We start from the raw sequence: 23,361 nt of genomic DNA on the forward strand, positions 1-23,361 counted from the left end.
GCCTTGAGGGCAGAAAATGGTGGTTTCATCCCTATAACAGATACCAGACTTATATTTAGCTTCCGTTCACACTGTGTGAGACATTCTCACATGCCTTGTCTTTGATCTTCAAAACACTCCAGTGAAGTAAGCTCCATTATTCCTAGTTTTCAAACGGGACAATATGGATTCAGAGAAGTTAAGTTATATCCTCCGTGAATTCTACACTGGTTGGTACTGGAGCCAGGATCCAATGCAGACCGCAAGAACATTACCACAGTTGTCCTACATGGCAGATTCTCTTGAGCATAAATAGTTTATTTTGAACAAGAGGGGAAAAAAAGATAGAAAACATCTTGAATCCAAAAATGGGAGCTGAGATGAGGACAACTGGGTGTCCAAGACCACTTTTAGGGTGGGTTTTTGTTTTGTTTTGTTTTGCTTTGCTTTGTTTTAACATTAACATTGTGGCTATGTGCTGGAATAGGACATGCATTCTTCATTCTTTTTTCATTACACGAGAATTGTTGCAATCATTATGCAAAACCAATAAAGGGAAAACTTTTCAAAAAAAAAATGTCATTTGGCAAGAAATGCCCAGTTGAGGAACAGCACAGGTCTCACGGGAGAACAATATGCATTTTGTAAAATTTCTTAAAAGACAATTTATGGTTTTGAGAAAACAAAACAGGAAATTGAATTAAAAGGAGAAACATATTTAAATAATGCTCAAGTGATGACATAACTAACCAAAGTCCAACAATCACAACCTAGAGTCAGGCATTGTTGGCTGCAAGACTTTTCTGGCATTGGTTGGTAGGGTCCTTAAGTGAAGAGAGATGTTGTACTATTTAATTGGTACTGCATCGCAGCTTTTGAATAGATGAAAACTCATTTCTTAAACTGGGAATTTAGCCCTAACTACAAGACTTCTGTCATATATTTCCTGAAAACAATGCACTATGACCTTCCTTCTTACATCATAAATTTTGATGCCTATCTCTGGATTGGCAGAGTTTTGCCCTGGGGTGAATTTGGAGTAGATCAAATAGGTGTTCTCTTTTCCTATAACACTATGCTCAATACCTCTTGGAAAGTTAAGGATTAAAATCAAACAAACAAACAAAAAACATCCATTACAAGGAAGCAGAATTTCTATCAGAAAGAAAGAATATCAGGAGTCATTTGTTACTATCAGTACTAAATACACACACACACACACACACACACACACATTTTTTTTCCTAGTAAAGAAAGTATTTTAAGAAGAGAAAGTTGATTCCTAATTCAAAACAGTATACTACATCCGCAACCTTCTATTAATTTTTATTTGGTTTTTCTAGACTCTTGATGAGCAGAGGGTAAAGGGGAGAAACTATTATGAGTCTTGATTCAGCCATTTCTGAAGGAAGGTCCTTTACCTTTATTAATTATAAAATAATACTATTACATATGAAGATACAGATTTTTACATTTTCAATCTTATTTTCTCTATTCTACAAGTTAACTGTATGAGGTAGGTCACAGTGTAGCCTCTATTTTATAGGGAGGATTATTATTATTAATTATTATTATTATTATTATTATCATCACTGTTATTATTTTTGCATAGCTAAGTTCTTAACCACTACCCTAATCTGCCTTAAATGGGGATCAAAAATCTGTACAGTCAATGAAGTATGATGACAATGTAATTGACTCAGTCTCAGCAAAAAATATTTCATGACTTGCTTGATTCCATTATTTTGTTGTAATGAGGTTGGTTTATAAACAACACATGTAAATTTCCCTGTTCAGCCCATTTTGTGCTGAATGGCACACATCTTTGGAACGCCTGGCCAGGTTCAGCAGTTCAGCTGAATACAGCTAACCACATCACATGGTTACTAAGCCACTCACCATCCAGGAAGTCTGCTAACTTTCTTTCTTATCTAGCAGAAATGAAATCCATTACAGCAAGATTATATATATATATATATATATATATATATATATATATATATCCTTTTGTATCACCAGCACCTGGCATACAGTAAATAGTTTTTTTTTTTTAAAGTCAGCTAAATAAATGAGAACAATGAATAGAAATCAAACATAGCTTGATTTGTTCTTATAAAGGTTTATGCAGTATGGTACATTATTTGTAGCATGGCTGCTATAATTCCTCTGTGTGTGTGGGTGACTCTGGTCTTGGCCACATGACTTTCCTTGACCAACAGAATGAAGCAGAAGTGATGGCATGTGAACCTATCTCAAGAGATCTTGCGGCTTCTGTTCTTGCAGTCTTGGAAGCTAGCCACCAACTCAGACTATCCAGTTGGAGAACATGGCCCAGTTGAGAGTGACCACCAATCTCCAGAGAAGGCAGTGAGGCTGATTTAGCCCATAAAGCTCAGGTTAGCCACTGATGACAGCAGCTAACATAAGCAGAAGAATTTCCCAGCTGAGCCCAGCCCACAGAGCTGACCCATAGAATACTGAGTATATGAAATGGTCACTCCTTTAAATCCCTAAGTTTGGGGTTACTATTTATACAGCATAACTGATATCTCTGACCTTCTGAAAGCTGAATATTTTCACCTAGCACACTTTTAAACTGAGTAAAGCCAGATAATTTAATAAGAAACCAACTAAAAACATCCATTTGAAAAACATCTTACAGTGGAATATATTATTATCACATGAGGGAGGTTCATCAAAGGTAATCAGGTAAACTCTGTCCTTATTTTGTTTCTTTTTCTTAGAGGAGTCAGTGATATGAGACCAAATTTGCAGGTCAGTCTACGGACATTTCTTTACAGATTGAAGTCACGTATTTGGTTAGACTTATGTTTTATATTGTTCGATAATATATTAAGTGAAAAGAAATCTACTGATCTTGTTTTTCTTTGGAATTTGATTTACAACAAAAATAGTTCCCTGGTACATATGCTTGGATTTGAGGAGTGATCATTAGAGTAGAGTGAAAATGAAGTAAAACATTGGGAGAAAGTCTTGCTTACAAAGGTATGGAGCACTCCTACTGGTGAGGGGTGTGGGTATAAGAAGAAAGAAAGTAGTAATAACATATAGACTGGGTGTAGGAAGAGGTCATGAGCCGTAACCATATGTTAAAAGGCTGAGGGTCTTGTCCTGAGGGGAAGGACAAAGGAGTTTCCACATTTTACAAGGCTTATAGTTTTTCATAGCCAGATTGCTAAAAGCAGCAGAAAATCACCCTCTTATTATAAAAATTTTGCCAATTTAATATGAAATAAAGTGCAATTACCATATCCTTGGCAGTGAGAAAACACTTTATACAGATTGTCTCAATTTCACAACAATTTTATGATGGGAGAAACATTGCCACTATTTTATAGATAAGGAGACCGAGGCTTAGTTCTGGTTGAGTAACTTGCAAATGTCACAGTTGGTGAGGGATTGATTGAGGATGCAGGTCCAGGCTGTCTCAACCCAGGGCCCTTTCACTTACTCAGAATGTTATAGTCCTAGAAACTGGAATGTGATGAGACACCCCAGGAGGGAAACCACCCAAAGGGCTGTGACATCAATCCATTATGGAATTGCAAGCCATTTTAACTAAAAGGTTATTTTGACCCTATCTTTTCCATCATGCCACCTAATACATCTCAGACAAAAATGTAACTTGTTTTGAGGAAGACACTAATTCTCTTTGGTATCCACTTTTTTCCCTTCAAAATACCAAGTGGATGGCTTTATTTGAAAAATATTTTTTAAAAAAACTAAAACAATATTATTTTCAATTAGGATTTGCCATTGTGTAGAAATATGTTTTGTTCATTGTGTAGACCGTAATCAAGATTGAAACAAATTCAAAAATCTGTCTCAGGGATATTGTTGGAAAGTACTGTTGTAAATTCTCTAATAATGCAGTACTACTGTTAGCTATGTTTTCTATTTCCAGTGAAATTAAGAGGACTTTATATCTGAGAGAGCAAATTAGGAAAACAAGCCCCTTAACTAAACCATCTCCACTAAGAAAACTCTCCTTATTATCATACGTGTATGATTCTTCATGTAATTCAACTGCAAGGTGCAGTATTCTCTTATGAACCTCTGGAATATAGAATCACATAAATATGGGGTAAATGGGGAGTTATTACAGATGGCAGATGAAATCAGCTGAGTGGAAAAGCTTTCTGAACTGTGTTTGTACAACAGCAAACAAAGTTTTGATACCAAATCAGTTTAAGGGTTTATAATTGAGAGTTAAATGTGGATAGGGCTGGGAGTTTCCACCTACAAATTTCTTTCTGTATTTCTTTATTGCTGCCCACAAAGATAGAAAAAAATCCTAATGCCAAAACAAATGGCCACTGGTATGAGATGCTCATGTTCTATCCTGAAGCAAATCTCTACTGTAATAGATGTTAAGATATATGAAGTGTAGGATCTATGCCATTAATTAATCGGTTCAGCATGCCTTTCTAGCATGTCTTTGACATCTACTATATTTATTTTTCTTTTAATTGTCCACTTGATGCAAATACAGACAACCTAGAGATAGGAAAAAAGAACAGAGTGCTAGTGGGGGCAATTTGAAAAGCTTGCATTATGTAATGAAGTAACATCTATGCAACTGAAATGAAGCAGACGGCTACTTGTGTGGCTACTTGTTAAGGTTATCTTAACACGGTGCAATCATCTCAAAGGGGGCCCCGGATACCAGGTGTACTGCCTGTGGGGGGACTGGCTGACTGGGCTCAACTTCCCAGTTACTATCCCAGCTGGCTTTTAAATGATTTGTTTCTCAAATTTTGTTTCAGTTTGAGTAATCCTTGATCATCTTGAAATGTAATGGTTAATATTCTGATCAGGTAGGAAAACATGTTTTGGCAAAATCTCTCCTACACCTCTTTCTCTTCTGAGATTTTGGATAAGGTAAAGAGGACAGTGAGCAATGTAAAAATGGACTCACTCTGTTCCAGGTGGAGGGAGTGTGAGGCTTGGGAGAAAGAAGATGAAAGGTTAAGATGATGGGTTTGCTCGCCCGCATGGATGCCGAAATGTACAGAACACGTTGTTTACAGTGTCTTGGGGCTGGAAATCAGCCGTGATTGCAGCTGGCTGGGGCACAGCCCAAAGGGCAGCACCAAAACCCAACTCATTTATTTTTTTGAAAACACAAGTCCTTTTCAATGCCTGTGGACGAAATTACTGGCTGACATGCTAAACCTATTAAATATGTATTTTGCAAATTTTGAAATGAGGAAAATGCTATGTAAAAATTTTTACAGATGCTGAATGATTGTAAATGTGGTTAAAGATGTGGGATTTGCTCCAACTTTGTTCTTTCGTGGATTGCTATTAGCTTACATTTGAAATCTCTGTTGGCCACGTATTTCACATTGTTCTTCCAAATGTAATCATTTCTCTCTTTTATCTGATCTCCTACAGTCTCTCTGTTTTCATCAATATCTGACAGCAATTCCCAAAGATCCAATATAGTCCACTCTAATATCCTTATGTGTACTCTCTTCTCTCTTTGAAATCTAATACCTTAGCAGTGAAATAATTTATTGTGCTTTATTTAGACTTTTATTTTTTGCATGTGTTTTGATACTATCCTTTTGAAAAGAGTTATTTGGAAATTTAAACCAACTGTTCACCAAAAGTTATGAAAGCATGATTAAGAAATTTTCTCTCTTTGTAAATCCCTTTTTAAGCCTTCATTTTTTAATGTGCTATGGCAAATGCCACAAAGTCCATGGGTCTGGCACTAATGGGGAAATGAAGATGAATACTTCTTGGAGCCCAGCTAACGGGTAAGCCATACAGAAGATCAAATGAGCCAGAAAAATCAGTGACAGTCCTATTTTTTCTTGAAAACCCTTCGATTATGTGGTTGTCAGAACCTGGAGATGTTTAATTCATTGAATTTGACCTTCTGGTGAGACGATGGTGGCACCAACATACTTGCCTAATAAATAAGTGGTGGCAACTTGGTTCCAAATTGCATATATTATATTTCTATTCATCTTCAGTCTTAAAGAAATGCATTTGTAAGCAGTCTCTGAGAAGAAGTTTTTATGGGCACATTACAGTCTAATACGTGCATTGTTAAATTAAAGGGAAAACTTGTTCCAGTGAAGTAGTTGGCAGAAAACTATAAATCTTAATGGATAGGAAAATATGCCTTTCCATAAAAAGGGAGGAAAGAAACAGACACACAAAGCAAGCAAGAAAGAAATCCTGCTACGGACTCCTCAAAAAAATCAGGCCTCTGAGCAGCAATGGGCAACATTCATCCCTTTCCGATGTTTATGATCACTCTACTTGCTCATTGCCATTTGCTCTTCCCTTTTACTTGAGAAAAATTGTACCCTGGTGGTGCCAAAAATTTGAGGCAAGAATGAAAAATGTTTTGCTTTATTCTAACCTGTGAAAATGCATTTTTTTGCCAGTGTTGTAGTGGTTGGGACTTTTTTTTTTCTTTCTTTCTCACATGGCCCTAATCCAGCCTGGATAGATCTTGACGTGTAAATAAAATTCCATCCTAAATAAGTAAACTATGTTTCTTGGTTGGAGTCTGAAACACTACTTCTTATTCTTCTGCTCACACAATTGGGCTTTCCATGAGGATCAGGATATCTTTTCTAGCATGTGATCTACAGCTGTAGAAAGCTCTTCCTGAGCATGCATGGGTAGGTGTCCCTTCCATTGTGGCACCGCACATAGGTCCTATTCTGGGGCTCCTCACACAGAATTGCAATCACTTGCTTTGAGATCAGCACCTCCTCCTTGACTGCATGCAATGAGAGAGCCAGTGTTACAAAATATTTGATTCAGGCAGTGCACAAAGTAGGTACTCAATATTTGTTCTCTTTGAACATTGACTCCCGGCATAGGTTGTGGCCAAATGTTTAATGATTGTTCAATCGAACTTTACAGCAGTTTCCTTAACATTGTTAAAGGGCTCCAAGATTATTTTGATAGGAAATGGGTACTAGACATTAAAATGTTGTATTAAGGCATAAAACTAAAAAGAAAAAAAATATTTTATTGTGATCAAGTATAGGATGTTTTCTTCTCTTTTAACTGGAAAGTGCTTAATCTTAAAAATGTATACTTTCATTGGCTCTGATTCATCTTCATGCTGGTAGACTTGCCACTTAAAGAGCCTCATGAAGTTATCTTAAAATTGGGAGATGAAGGGCCGGATGTGAGATGTTTGCCACATTTGAGGCAAGGGGAACGTACCAAACATTGGCAGGGAGGAAATGCCATCTCTGGTCACCTTGTAAACTGCTAACCTCCCAAGATATGTCCAAGGATAAAAATCCAAACATTTTTCAACAGGGTTCTATTTAGTAGTCACATTCTTGAATAGTTCATCGTGCCACTATTTTATCCCCCCGTCAAATGCAGAAAGTGGCCTCAAAAGTTTTCTTTGTTTTTCTTCCTGTGAGACAGAGGTGGCAAAATTATTTTTGTGCAAGTTGGAGCAGCACAACTTACTTTTTCCTTAAACTTTTGGATAAGTTAAAAAAATTGTTTTCAGCCTAAAATGTCTACCTTTCTTCCAATAAAAACAGTAGATAAAGGAAGAATAAGTAACAATTTGTGAATTTAATAAATAGTAATGCAAAAAGAAAGTTGTGCACCTACATATGTAAGAGAATGGGGGTAATTGTGAACAAAAAAAAAACAAGTGGAAAATGAGCATAAGGGTATTTTCCTCAGAGGACTATAATCCAGTGAAGATGATAGACATACAAACAAGTAACTATATTATAATCCATTTGGTCTGTAAACGTTTATTCAGCATCTACTATGTTCTAGACATGAGGTGAGGCACCAGGAATTTAAAAGTGAATAAGCCTCAGATCTCTGACCTCATGGAGCTTACATTCCAGTTGGGGAAACAGGCAATAAATAAATGCATACAAAAAGTGACCAAGTGCATAGAAGTCATAAAGAAGGTGATTGATTAACTCTAGAAAGTCATGAAGATTCCTGTGACGGGGTAACACTTAGGCTACCACCTGGAGAATAATTGGCACTCATGCAAAGGAAGACTAACGAAAAGGATGCTGCTGACAGAAAGATGTGCTAATACTAAGTGATAGAGGTGTGACTCAGTTCAAATGGCACATCCTTGTATTCAAAACTTGCCTGAAACCCTCCAGGCAAAGTAGCAGAGTTAGCACTCCTTTCCGGATACTTGATTATGTTGTAAATCATGCTGCTCTGATCTGTTCCAAATTATGTTAAAATTCCCTGTGTATATGCCTGACTTCCCACTAGGCTGTTTTCCTCCAGGTTGATCTGCTGGATCTACTGCAATACCTGGTGTATGTGTCACAATATTTTTGTCTTCTTTTCCTCCTTCTCCTTTCTTCTATCAGGTTTGAACATGTACTAGGTGAGAATATGAGAAGAGTGCACTCTCTTGTATAATGCCAGTAGAATAATTAATCTAGGTGGTGTGAAAAAAATTTTCTCACTGATCCCACACCCTGAAGGCAAATAGATTTCTTTTCTTTCCTACTCTTCTCCTAGAAAAAAACAAAAAAAAGCAAAACAACAACAACAAAAAACCTGTAATGACCTATGCCATTGCAGTAGGAAGCCCTGGGGAGCAGAACTGGAAAGGGGAGGAGAGGGAGGTGGGACCACAGAGCTGAGAAACCAAAAAGATACAGAGTAAATGAAAGAATAGAGGAAGAGATAAGAGATAAATGGCAGCAAAGCTTCTCAGTTTTTCTCAAATGCCAGGAAGATATTTAAGAATGGAGAATTGAGATTCTGAATCTGTAAGAATCTGGGCAATCACCCTAATACCCATTTGTCTAGAGCGTTTTTTATAAGTCAAAATAAATGATCCCAATGTGTAAAGTTGGATAATGTTATATAATTTTCTAGACACTGTTTGTGTTATCTACTAACAGGTTGAATATGTGAACCACAGGTAGCCCTACCATTGCTTATCAAAGGTAGGAGTAAAATATTGGATTTGTAAATAGTAGGGACTTAATAATTTATCAGTGAATGTTAAATAATCAAAAGTTCAAAGCAAAGCTATCTCATTACTATTCTAATTCTATTGGATTGTTTGAAATAAAATCAGCTTTATCAGTTGAGGATCCTCTGATTGGGAGGAGTATACATAGATTATAGAAAGGAAAAGCAGCCAGGCACCATTCTATAATGAAACAAAATACTTAAAGAATAAACTGATTTGATCAAAAGTTTTAAGTATCATCTAAAATGGGAAATACAAAATGTCTAAAAAATTTAAATTGTGAGGAAAAAATTTAGGATGTCTCAAGGGGATCTTAATGTGCAGGAAGGTATGATACTAATATTAGGAAAATCAGTTATGCATAAAATAATCTTTCACACCTTGCAGGGGTTTCTTTTCTGAAAAGTAATCCAACTGACATATTTTATTTTCCAAGATCAATGTCCCACAGAAAATGTATGGAAGCCAATAAAAATGACATTATATTTTTAAGCACTTTAAATATAAAAACTCAAGAAGTCTGCTTCCAAAATAAACTAAACTTGAGTATTTTAAAATCAAAACAAAAATACTACACAGTTGGTACCTTGTATTAATCACAATAGTGTAAATCATACTGCTTTACAAATCACTTCCTAATACCAATGGGTAACCACGCAAAGCTTATCCCTCACTGATGGCAGGTTTTACTTCTCATAATACCCAAATAGCTCCTATTGGACTAACCCAATAGCAGGAAATTCTTGTAAGCACTGGACAAAATATAAGTAGCAAATATCTGAAGGCCTTTGAATATGACCAAACCAGGGAAATACTGGAGAGAAGTCAACATTTAGAAGAAACAACACTGGGTGATTCCCTAATGTTTAAGGAATCTTAGCCTGATGGCAAGCCCCAATCTAAGATCTACAGGACTGAAAGTCAGGTAGAGAATCATCAGACTTGGTGATTTCCATGCAGCATAGCAAATGCTAGGACAAGGAAATTGAGATTCTACTGTTGTTTAGTACAGTGAGGAGACAATTTGTAGTTTGAGTTCTAACCAGTTTAACTATCTGCCACAAAATGATTAATACTCCTTGAAGGAAATAACAGAATCCAGAGTTTCTACAACAGAACATTCACAATATCCTGGAAAACAAAACAAAACAACAACCAAATTTGAAGTTAGCAGGCAAGAATTTTTTTTTTTTTTAGCAGACAAGAATTTTTAAGCAGCTATTATAACTATGATCAAAAAGTAAAGAAATAAGGAAAATAAAACAATTTTCATGATCAGTGAACATAGATGTGAAATCCTAACAGAGAAATACAAACTATTTTAAAGATCAATATAAATTCTAGAATTGAAGAATAAAATATTTGGAAAAGAAGAAGTACTGGATGGGCTTGGGAATTGGAAATGATAGAACAAAAAAGACAGTAAACATGAAAATAGATGAATTAAAATGATCCAATCTAAAAAGCAGAGGAAAACAATTTGTGAAAGAATGAACAAAGTCTTAGGGACTGGTGGAACAATTTACAAGATCTAACATATAAGTAATTATAGTCTCATAAGAAGAGGTAGATTTTTTAAAAAGTGAGGAAACAATTGCTGAAATAAATTAATAAAATTGAAAAAAATAGTTTTAGCTTCAAAAAGCTCTATAAATGAGAAATATATGAATATAAAGAAAATCAACTCTGTGCATCATAGCAAACTTCTCAAAAGAAGATAAAAGAGAAATCTTGAAAGCAGACAGAGGCAAAAGACATTATGTACCAGAGAACAATGATTTGATTACAGCTATGTGTGACTTTTCATTAGTCACAATGGAGGCCAGAAAAATAGTGGAATGATATTTTTAAGGTCTAAATAGAAAAAAAAAAAAAAAACTCTCAATGCAGAATTTTATATTGAGTGAAAATATTCTTCAAAAATGAATTATATTTCAATTAAGCTGGAAAAAAAGAATAAATTCAAAACAAGAACATTTTCAGTTAAGAAGCAAGTTGGAGAATTTGTCACCAGCAAACCTACACTATACAAAGTGCTAAAGGAAACTCTGTAGGCTGAAGAAAAATAATGTCAGATGGAAACTCAGATCTTCAAGAAGGAATTAAGAACCCTGGCTAGAATCATAAATATAAGGGCAAATTTATAAGATATTTTCCTCTTAATTAAAAAATTACAAATAATTTTTAAGTAAAATTATAATTTATTATGGAGTTTTATAATAAATATAGATATGATACATGTGCCAAATTCAGCATAAAAGACAAAGAGGTTAAAAAAGGGAAAAAAAAAGACAAAGAGGTAAATGGCCATATATAATTGCCAACTTCTTATCTTTATGGGAAGTAATGCAATATTAACACTAAATAGATTCTTAAAAGTTAATGCAATATTAACACTAAATAGATTCTTAAAAGTCAAGGGTATATATTGTAACTTCTTAACCAGTAAAAATTAATACAAAGAGGTATTACTTAAAATCCCATGGATAAATTACTTAAAATCCCATGGATAAAATTGAGTTCTAAAAATATTCAGTTAATCTAAAAGAAGGAAGGGAAGAAGGAACCGAAGAACAAAAATTGAGGGGACAACTAGAAAACAATAATAAAATGATAGACCTAAATCCTGCTATCTCAAAATTGATATTAAGTGTAGATGCTATAAGCACTCCAATTGGAAGTCATTGCCAGATTGAATTTTTAGAAAGCAGAACCCAACTACATTTTTGTCTATTAGATTTGTACTTTAAATATAAAGACACAAGTAAGTTGAAAGCAAGTAAGAAGACTAGAGTGTCTGTATCAATATTGGACAAAGAATATGTCAAGATAAAGAGATTCACAGATATATTTTGGGATATAGAAGGTATATTTTATAATGGTAAAAGAATCAAGGTATCAGGAAGGCAGATACACGTACCTACTAACAGAACTTCAAAATACTTAAAATGAAAATTGACAGAATTCGAAATAAAAAAAAAACAAACAAAACAAAGCTGTAGCTGAAGTTTTTCACACTCTTCTCTAAGCAATGGATAGAACAACTTGAGGAAAAAATATTAAAGATTTAGAAGATTTCAATGAACAATGCCCTCAACCCACTTGACCCAATTAGTATTCATAAAACACTACAGCTAACAACTGGAGAATGTACTTTCAAGTGCACATGAAACATTAAATGCTTGTATTTAAAACAGAAGGGTCTATTATCAATGAGCAAGAAATTCTCAAGACCTTTTCTACCTTAGAAAGCTGGAGGGGAAATGCAAATTCAAAATAAGTGGAAAAAAGGAATAAATATAAAATTTAAAAAGACACAAAAAGACCAAAAAATAGGAAAAAAATGGACAAACTTCACGTATAAATATGCATGACTTATAAGAAATTCTCAAGACCTTTTCTACCTTAGAAAGCTGGAGGGGAAATGCAAATTCAAAATAAGTGGAAAAAAGGAATAAATATAAAATTTAAAAAGACACAAAAAGACCAAAAAATAGGAAAAAAATGGACAAACTTCACGTATAAATATGCATGACTTATAACTTGGTGAAATAAAGTAGAAGTAAAGGTAGACAATGGAACACTAACATCCACATTGTGAACATCAGTGATATTTCAATTTCAAGATATGTCTATCCTTATTAGAGAAACTAAGTTCATTATTAAAATTTCTTTCACAAAGAAAACACCAGGCCAAAATCATTTTCCTGTTGAATTATGTTTACCCCAATGAAATTGGCTACAGGTTCAAATGACTCACCAGGGTGATGGTTTTTATGGCTCAACATTTCAGCCCAGTCTATGTCTCTACCATCTCAATGTGAGGCCTCCTTGATCATGGAGGTAGGGAAGTAGAAAATTGAATTTCCTCTGCACAGCCTCATCCTGAAAGTGACTCTCACCACACTATTCACAATTTATTGGCTAGAATTCATCATATGTCTTCACCTATCTTCAAGCAGTTGGAAAATATAGTTTCCTATATTTCCAGGAATGAGGAATATGAAACAGGATGTGCTGAACATTTAACTTGTCTCTGACCCAGAACTCTTTTCTATCATCATTTTTGACAATCAATCAGAGAGTATCATAACAAGCCAAATTTTCCAGAAATATTGGTAATTCAAAGTGAATTCAAAAATTTATGTATTAAATTTTCCAATTCATTTTCTTACTTTTTTCATTTTTATGAATCTTTACAAAATTCTTGACTTTTTACTCATGATCATATTGCTTAAGGGCAATTTTTCTTGGGTTTGATCTTCTAGTCCTTTATCCATATCCTGAAAGGATGAGACATAAGAAATATTGACTCCTTGTCACATTCCCATGGATGTGCTCTGTGTTGGAGAGGGAAGGGTAAGCAACAATGATTTCTGTCCCATACTTTTGTTTCAGGGAGTGAAATGAAATCAAATTTTGGCATGTGTATATATTTATTTGTTAATTTTCAAACTGCAGGTGGCAAGTGAATACTATGTTAAGAAAACTGAACAGGAGCCTTAGTTGAGAGTTTAGGCAGTCACTCTTCTCTGAAAATGTTATGGGGAAACCATTGTTGGTCTTAAACACAAACACTCTGAAGAAAGTATTGTAATCAAACATATTGGAGGGTAAGCCTGGGTTGCCTTTTCTGATTTTATAGTTTAAAATCTTTAGTCTGAGAAACATAAATATCAACACATATATAGCACTAATAGAAAGGTAGTTAACTGCTAAGGGGAGGAAAGGCATTGACAGTGCAGGTTGGACAGGGATCAGCCAGAGAATGAAAGTACAGTGGGAGAAAAAGTATTTCAGACAGTCAGCCCTGGGTTCAGATCTTGCTTCTTCTTGGTACCTTTGTTACCTGGGCCAGTTATTCCAGTTTTGTAAGTTCAGTCTCCTCCAAAATGGGGATAACCACGGTTTCTTGGTAAGGCTATGCTGGGGATTAAGTATGTCTGCATCTGGGACATAGGAAATGATAAATAAACCTAGGGATGGTTATTGATGAGGACCCAGAAGGAATCAATGCTATTGTAGGTGAATTCAGAAAGCTTTACCCTCAAAAATATTTTGAGGTTGCAGGGACCTAATAATGGTAGCAAATGTGCTTTATTTCACAGAATATGAATGGGCAGAGCCAGAAGCAAACAAAGTAGAGTAAATTATACTTTTTGTAGTTTTTTCCTATTCCTGATTAATTCGCTATTTTAAGATACACACACACACACACACACACACACACACCTTTGTCTTTTTTTCCCTTCTCTGTGGTGGTTAGCGCATGACTGAATGGAGACTCGTTGAGACAAGTGAGGCGGAAAGTGAAGTCCTGAAATAAACAGCGTGAACATCAGTAATACTTTAATTTCCATGTTTCATGGTTATGCAAGCCCACTGCTTTGGAATTTCAACATAACCTTGAACCATCACCAACTTTAATTTTCCTCACACTTCCACCAGTAGTAATTGGGGGCCCTCCCTCCTGCTGCTGCTGCTTGTGTTTTTGTTATTGCTTTTCCTTTGCTTCCATTCACTTTGTTTAATTCTCTCTGGCAGCTGCAAGAGCTGGAAGCCAAACTCCTGTGTTTGTCACATCAGAGCCACTGACTCTTCATTCTTGCTGCTCCGTGGGCGGAAGTAGGCCCTCTGATTGTTAAGGACAGTCACCCCGGCGCCATCGCTGGGCTCACCAAGAGTGTCCCCCCCAAGCTGACATTGAGAGCAAGGGCTTTGGGCTTACACACAAGTGGAATCAAATCCTTCTTATTATTATGGGACCAATACCCGGCAAGTTACTTGATCTCAGGAAGCTCAGCTTTCTCTTTTCTAAAATAAGGATAAAAATAGGATTTTTCTCAGAGTTGTTTAGGATTAAATGACCTAGTATAGGTAATGTGTGCCCTCCATACACATGAGTTACTACTATTTATGTTTCTCATGGTGAACTAGTTGGCCCCTTCAGTTCACCTCTAGTTTTAGTGCTTTGACATCCCTGTTTATGAAGGATCTAGAGAAGCCAGGGGACATTCTACACATGGTGCGGTGGTTCATTCCCACACACATAGTGTATTAGTTTGCGTAACAAAGTACCACAAATTGGGTAGCTTAAAACGACAGAAATTTATTCTCATAGTTCTGGAATCTAGAAGTCTGAAATCAAGGTGTTGTCAAGGCCTCACTCCTGCTGAAACCTGTAGAATATTTCCTTGCATTTTCCTAACTCCTGGTGTTTACCAGAAATCGTTAGTGTTCTTTGGTTTGTAGATGCATCACTCTAGCATCTGTGTCCATTGTCACATGGCTGTCTTCTCCTTCTGTGTGTCTGGGTCTGCACATGATACTCCTCTCTGTGTGTCTCTCTTCTACTCTTCTTATAAGGACACTAGTCTTCTTGGATTAAAGACACCCACACACAGACACAGACACACACACACACACACACACTCTAGTATGACCTTATCTTAACCACATATGCAATGATAAGTTCACATCTTGAGGTTCTCAGGGTTTGGACATATCTTTAGGTGGGGGGATACAATTTAACTCACAAAATGTGGATTCTTTTGTTTTTTTACCTTTCCTAGGTATTGTTTGTAACTGCTTGTGCCGCATGGTAGGTAAGTGCTATCAGGAACTGATCATGGGAGGCAGATGGAGTGGACTTTTGATTGGTTTGACCAGAAAGGACTGTGAATGGCTGTGTTAGGACCAGACAATAGTTCTCAGACTTGGGTAGACATTGGAATTGGCTGGGGAGTTTCAGAAATGAGGATGCCTAGGTCCTGCCCTCAGTGATTCTGATTAAATTGGCCTAGGATGTAGCCCAGGCAGTAGGATTTTTAAGAGCTCCCCAGGTGATTATAATGTGTAGGCAGGTCTAAGAACCACTGAACTAGAAGAACTCAAAGCTAATGGTGGCAGCTTTTCTTCTTGAAAAGGATTAACCCTAATTGAAAGAATAGGCCTTTATTTTCTTTTCCAAAATCCTTGGAGCCAGATGTATTTGGGAATTCATATTTAGGAATTTTTTGTTCAGAATTTAAAAAAGTAACAGGGTGCTTAAACAGTATATAACATAAAACTCCCAGTGTTAAGGAGTGTCTGGACAGTACCCCTTAGCCAAACTTAATCTTTTTTCAGTGAAGCCTATAAATATTCACATTATAAAGAGGCCTTATGTCTGTTCAGGTCAGGTTTTGCTACTAGAAGAGAACTGGTATCAAACTTAGAACAAAAAATTGGTTTTTACTTCTTTATAGATTCTAGAATAATATGTAAGGGGTAAGAGATTGTGAATGTAATTATAAAACCCCATGTTATAGAGCCCAAGAACTATATATATATCAACATACATGCCTGGCTGATGAGGTCTTAGATAGGAGTGTAATATGCAAAGGGAGAGTTCTGATGTACAGTCAGAAAGAGCAGCCCTAATCATCCAGTTCTTTCCACCATAACCTAACACCAAAGCCTCTACAGAGTTAACTTAGTTTTTTGCACACTTGCCCTTAAAGCAACAGAGAAATGGCAGGTGTTGATTTTTGGCAGCTGCCTCATAGGGAACCTGTCCAGAGTTGAATAATGGGCCCCCCAAATTCATGTCCTTCCCAGAACTTCAGAATATGACCTTTTTTTTTTTTTTTTTGAAAATAAAGTAATTGCAGAAGTAATGTGTTAGGTTAAAATGAGATCATAGTAGAGGAGATTGGGCCCTTAATGCAGTGTGATTGGTGTCCTTATAAGAGGACGGGAAGACACAGGGAGATAGTCTTGTGACCACAGAGGCGGAGATTGGAGTTATGCAGCTGCAAACTAAGGAAGGCCAAGGATTTCTGGCAATACCAGAAGCTAAGAGAAGGGCATGGAACAGATCCTCCCGTAGAGCCCTGAGAGACCAAGACTCTGCCAACATCTTGATTTTGGACTTCTGATCTCCAGAAGTGTAAGGAGATAAAATTCTGTTGTTTTAAGCTATACGATTTAGGGTACTTTGTAATAGTTGTCTTAGGACACTAAGCAGAACTGTAAGGTCAGCACTCATGAGAGACAGAAACTGTGTCCTGTGTTGTGTTAGGTAAGGTTCTTCTTCACTATTATTCTTTGAATACCTGTTTGATGAATTACACAATAAGAGTGGCTTCACAGATCATCACACGACCAATATTGTCTGCTTAAATAAGATAGACAGATTTAGAAATATATTTAAGCAAAAAATTAGAGAATGAGACAGTGGTGATATTTCTACTCCAAGGAATTAAAAAACAAAACAATAACAACAACAAAACACAAGGTAGTAGTTCCTTTAGCTTCCAATTGGAGCACAACCAGGAAGAAGACCAGAAAAGTGTTCAGGTGCCCCAAGAAATGAGTTGATTTCACAGATATTTGGTGAACTGATCACTATAGGCAAGTTATAGAGGCAGATGACAACCTAACCAATGCAGAATGTGTAAAGGGGGAAATAGATAAATAAATCAGAGGGGAAAATAACAGCTTCCCCTGTGGTTATGATTATGTAGCTTAGAAAAGTTGGCCAAGTAAATTGATTAACAGAAAGAGAGGGTTAAAATAATCTTATGGAAAGGAAGTCTGGTGATAGTTTTATTTTAAGAGACATAAGCCAAGGCTACATAGGTTAGGTCTGCCAGGGCTTCTGCCTCCTTCCATCCATGCCTCCCTCAACCCATACATATCCATATGCACCTCACTTCAATTCTGGAACTCCTTAGCAGCCCCCAGAAATCAGCGGCTTTGTACAGTTTCTCTCTGCCTTCTCTCTCCAAGGGAGAGGGGATGTACTCATCAGATATAATAAATACAGGAATGTGAGCAGAGTGAGATGGGGACAGGCTTTTCCATCAAACAGTAGATGAATTCTGGGAGCAAGTAGCACCAAAAATAATAGGCCTAATTTCCACCATGAGGAGCTTGCCATCCATTTCCAGCCAAATAATATCTGTACTAAAAAGGTGACTTCAGAATGCTTACAAAATAACATAATGCCATGCATTTAAATAGTACTTTGCAACTGTGCCAGCATTTTCCATGTGTTACTGAATTAGGTGCTGATAAGGAAGGTAAAGCTAATATTATTAAAATCCATTTTACATGTGAGGAAAGGTAGATGACGTGCCCATTGGTTGCTGGCAACTTACGGAGGCCAGAGGCTTGGGACTAGGTCTGGTGACTGTGGGTCCAGGGCTCTCACCACCATCCACCAGGAATTCTGTGCAGTGCAGTGCATGGCAGTGTGAGTGGGTGGTGAGTTCTGTATGCTAACTTTAAAGAGGTTAGACTTTGGAATCCGATGCAATGGACCTGGGTTTGCAAAATACCTGTCTCTTAACTACCTGGATAACTTTGAGCAAGTTCTTTAATTGATTTCAGCCTGTTTTCTCAGCTGCAAAATGAAGTTTCTCCTAACTACCCCAGGACGCTTGTGATGATTAATGGGCTAATATCCACAAAGGCCCTGACTTAAGGGCGAGAAGATGGTATTAATAATTGAAAAATAACACAAACACTTTAGAGGCACTGAGAGTATTTAAAGTAATGAAATGATCTCACAACCAGGTGAGATATTCTGGGACATAAAGCCCTATGTTCCTCCTTATATGGCATCTGCTACCTACTAGGTATTTGCCTACTACATATTTATGTGTTCTTATAGGTTTTATATGTTCCACATATCTTCTCTTGCCTGCTATACCACCCACTTTGATTTGGAATAAAAGATATAAGTATGGGCATCTCTATATAAGTATTGTACCATTATTATTGTATTTGTGAGCATTTTTATCATATGCAGAGGATTGGTTGGTTGGTAACAGTCTGCCCCTGGTGAGCCAGGGTGGATCACCACCCTAATCCCCACAAATTATCAGACTAGTTTTGTGACTAATAACTGTCTGAAACTGAAGGTCATGACCTTTGTTTTGATGAAAGTTACTTTCTAATTCCTAATTGTATAAGTTACCGTGGGATATGCTACTCACTCATGGGAGATAATAAATAACCAGAGCCATGAAGGATGATTCCCTAAATCATGAATTGCGAAGGAGAAGGTGTCCAGTGAAAGGAAGTAGTCTACTCCAAGAAGATGAGTGTGCCTGGCCTAATAGATACAATAATTAACCTGGACTTTCAGGAAACATGGTGCCTATCTCTAGGAGGTAGAGGAAAGCATTCCATGGATACCTTCAAGGCAGAGACCTCCATTTTGTGCAAACAAAATTAATTATCAGGGGATTTCCATAGGCAGTTAACTGGTCCAGACTGGGGAAAAAAAGGTGAAAATAACTAGAGAAGTGAGATTAAATCAAGTACAGATATTACATAGTTGATAAATATGCCCCCAAAATTAGTAGTTTTGGATAAGCCATCAAATTTTTTTTTTTGAAAACAGAGACAATTAGAACTTTGTGTGTGTGTCTCTGTGTGGAGGGCGTAGGTGTGTGGTAACCAGGCTTCATGCCCTCTGTCATGTGTATGGTGCTTTGGGATCTTTGTTGCAGTTTGGTCATGAAAAGACAACTTAATTGCTCTCCAGACAAATAAAAAGAGAGTATTTAAGTGTTCAGGAGTATATTTACCTTAATCTTGTTATTCTTTGTATTTGACAAGTGTGAAAAGTAAAGTTCTAAAAAGTTGCTGGACAAATGCCACATGTTTATTTATTCTACAAACATATTTCAAGTGCCTACTGTGTGCCAGGCACTAGGGATTCCACCCTCATGGACTTCATACTTTATGGAGGAGCAGGGGGAGACAAAAAGTAAACAAGTATATAATATAATTTAAAGTTAGCATAAATGCTATAAAGACAGAAATTAAGGGCTAAGGAAATAGAACATGAGTAATGAATTTAGGGCAATTCAGTTGCTAATGACTTTCATAGTAGAGATTAAAATTAAGCACAGATAATCATGTTATGTGGGAGGATTCTAAATTAAATTATAGACGGTAAAAAACTGGTAAAAGAGCATGCCATGCAGAAACAATCATCAAGTACAAATGCCCCAAAATGAAACGAGATTGTTATGTTAAGGGAATAATAAGAAGGATTTGATGGTTGGAGTTTAAGTAAAAAACAAGGGAGAACATGTTAGGAGAGGAAGACAGAGAAATAGGTGTCAGAAAGACCACAAAGGACCTGTCAACTATGCGAAAGGGTTTGAAGGAGGAGCCCCTTGATGGGTTAAAAATTGGAACTGACATAATTTGTCTTATGTTTTGGACAATCATGGTGATTTTGTGAAGAGATTAGAATGTAAGGTGGCAAGCATGGCAACAGGAAAACAACAGACACTAAGAGGCAATTCGGTTGTACAGATGAGAGATGAGTACAGTATCAGAGCAGGGGAGGAGAAATTGTTGGATTCAATATATATTTTGAAAATAGAGTGCATAGATTGCTGGGTGTGTGGGAAAGAGAAAAATCAAAGATGACTCCTGGATTTTGAGCTCAAGGCATTAGACAAATGGTAGTACCATTTTCTGAGATGGAGAAAATGACAGAAACAGGTGTGGGGTGGGGGAAAGTCCAGTTTTGTGTACTTTAAGTGTGAGATGCTTATCAGATATCCAAGTTGAGCGTTGAAAAGGCATTTAGGAAATTTATTCCAGACCTCAAGGGAGAGATCAAATCTGGGAGTCATTGGCATATGTGCAACATAAAGAAGAAAGCAGCCCTTAAGACTCAGAATTTAACCAAAGCAGGAAATTGGACACAAGATGACTAGGAGAGGTAACTAGTGGAAATATAACCTCCCATTCCATCCCACCTGTTCCCTTTCTTCAAGAATCCTTGGAGATATCAGGAGGGACATTATATGGTGTGAGACTTTCAGCCTTTTACCCCTTTGATTATCGAAGAATTTTAGATGTCTGGAGTTTTGGGGGCATTCAGGTTGCAGGCACTTGGATTATGATTATAAAAGCCACTTTAAAGCACCTGTAGCCACAGACCTACACTTTTTATAAAAAAGAACAGTGCCTGAATTTTTTTACCTAAGGTATTTGGACAAGGTTCATCTAGCTAGGCAAGGGTACATAGATTAAAATATTGGCTGAATCTCAGAAGAGGAATCAGGGTCAGAATGTGAATTTGGAAACTATGTAGAAGTGAAAGCCGAGATTCAGGGAGATAATGAGACAAGGGCAGATAAAGAAAGAAAGTTAAAAAAAAAAAACACACACACACACACACAATGTCCTTTCAGGGATACATGTTACAAGGGTCTGGAAACAGCAAGAACATAGAGAAAACATCGAAGAAGATAAACAGTAAGAACGAAGAAGGTAGTTTCAGTAAAGGCAAGAGAAAAGAGATTTAACATTCTATAAAAATGGCTTTAATATGATAAATATTTTCTGCAGTGGAGCCCTGAATGATCTTGAACTATCTAAGGTTTTATTATGCTCATTTTTCTGTGTTTGCTGGCAGAGTGCAGTGTAAGGCTACACCTTTAGATAATGTTTTCACAATGGGGTCTAAAGCACTTTTTCTGGTTAAGCTTTAGTGTAGGACTTGCCGAGGTGGAAAGAGAAGTAAGATGCCAAATCCCATTTCTGGTGACCTTCATAATAGTGTAGAAATGGCATCCGCCCTAATGATTCCATTCAAGTGATCTAAAATAGAAACTCAGAAAGTCAGCAACTCACAGCCAACCTCCACCCTTTTCTCATTTTCCTTTGTTTTCATTTGCTCGTTACTGGGATCTCCTGATCTAAGGAGGGTTCCCATCCTTCCTGGCCAACCCCTGAACTCTGGCCAGCACTAATCCAGTGCTGAATTAGTGGTTCAGAATCCCTTCACCAGAGAGGTGAACAGAATGTGGAGAGGACAAAACAGACTGCTCTTTGGTATCCGTGGCTCATCTCTCATAAATAAAGCTGGCATTGGATACAAATGGAATCATTTGGTTAAAATCATACTAATGTGCTGAAACTCTTCAGAGTTTTCTGCTTAAATAAATCTTCAGGGTTTCTGCTTTTTTTGATGAAGATTTCTATGTGTCCAAATAAAAAGAAATATGAGTAAAGGGAAATCATATTTTTGATTTAGAAAAAAAATGTTTTCCAAATCATAAATAACTTCCAACACAATTTTTAGCAGTTTTGGACTCATGAGTTAGTACATTCTTCGCTCTTAAAGTGAATTGAATTGTTAATAATATTACTTGGTAATTCTCTCACTCAAAATTTCTATTTTTTTCATCACCTTACACTTCATCTGTGCCAAAAGAAGTTTGATAAATAATACAATGAGACAATGCTGATGGAAGAGAGTAGTAAAATATGGAACATGGCTGACTTCAGAATACATGTAACTTGACACTTTCTCATTTCCTTTTTGGGGGCCCATATGGAAACTTCTACTTCCAACACAGTCCTAGGACACCCACCATGCTCCCTTTGGTGACTCAAAGTGCCAGATATAGATATCCAATCCTTAAACTGTCTTTGTAGGCTACTCATAATTGATCAGATGAAATGAATGGTTCTCCTCTTTACTTTTAGTTTCTGGCTTATTTATATTGCTACGTTAATTAAATTAGATTTATTTCTACCTCCACTTCAAAGCATACCACTGGGGTGGTTCACAGACACATATCAAATCATTAAAATGACACATATTGTTTCCCCTTCTTTTACTCAGCCACTTTTAAAATATCTTTTTTCTTAGCATCCTACCATGAGCTTTAGAAAGTAAACATTTTAAGGTAAGGTGAAGAATGTTATTGAATATGGCATTTGTGAGGACAATGATTCATGCTGTTCTTGGGGAGAAATGCACTAGAATGCCATTCTTTGACTATTCTTTAATTATTTCCTCCTTCTTGACTTAGAAATATTTGACTAACTACAAAAAAAAAAAAACAGGTTAATATTTTGATTGTGGTGTCACAATATTTAAAAATCAACTCAAGGAAAATTGCACATTTTCGATGTTAAATTTTATTAAGTAAGACCCTAGTATGGCTTTTCATTAATTCAGGTCTATTTTTGTGTCTTTCCATACAGTTTTAAAGTTTTTATTATATGGTTTTTAACATTCCCTGTTATAACTATTCCTGGGTATTTTTAAAAGATTTTATTTATTTATTCATGAGAGACACACAGAGAGGCAGAGACATAGGCAGAGGGAGAAGCAGGCTTCCTTCAGGGAGCCTGATGTGGGACTGGATCCCAGGACCCAGGGATCATGACCTGAGCCAAAGGCAGATGCTCAACCACTGAGCCACCCAGATGCCTTGTATTCCTAGGAATTTTTTTTGTTATTATTATAAATGGGAAGTTCTACTCAATTATATTTTGTAATTGACTATTGTTTTTATATAGCTGTCAAACTGTTAAATTTATATCCCACGTTTCTTATTACTTTTAGAAGCTTTTCCATTGGTATT

The 23,361-nt window shown here is 36.4% G+C and overlaps 1 long non-coding RNA gene across 4 annotated transcripts in view; it reads left to right on the forward strand.

The window, feature by feature from the left end:
- The window catches only part of LOC144307046 (uncharacterized), a 199,417-nt gene that overhangs the window by 154,806 nt on the left and 21,250 nt on the right, over positions 1-23,361 (forward strand). The gene's annotated exons all lie outside the window — the stretch shown is intronic.

Source organism: Canis aureus, chromosome 38 (genome assembly GCF_053574225.1).
Source record: "Canis aureus isolate CA01 chromosome 38, VMU_Caureus_v.1.0, whole genome shotgun sequence".
Taxonomy (NCBI): Eukaryota; Metazoa; Chordata; class Mammalia; order Carnivora; family Canidae; genus Canis; species Canis aureus.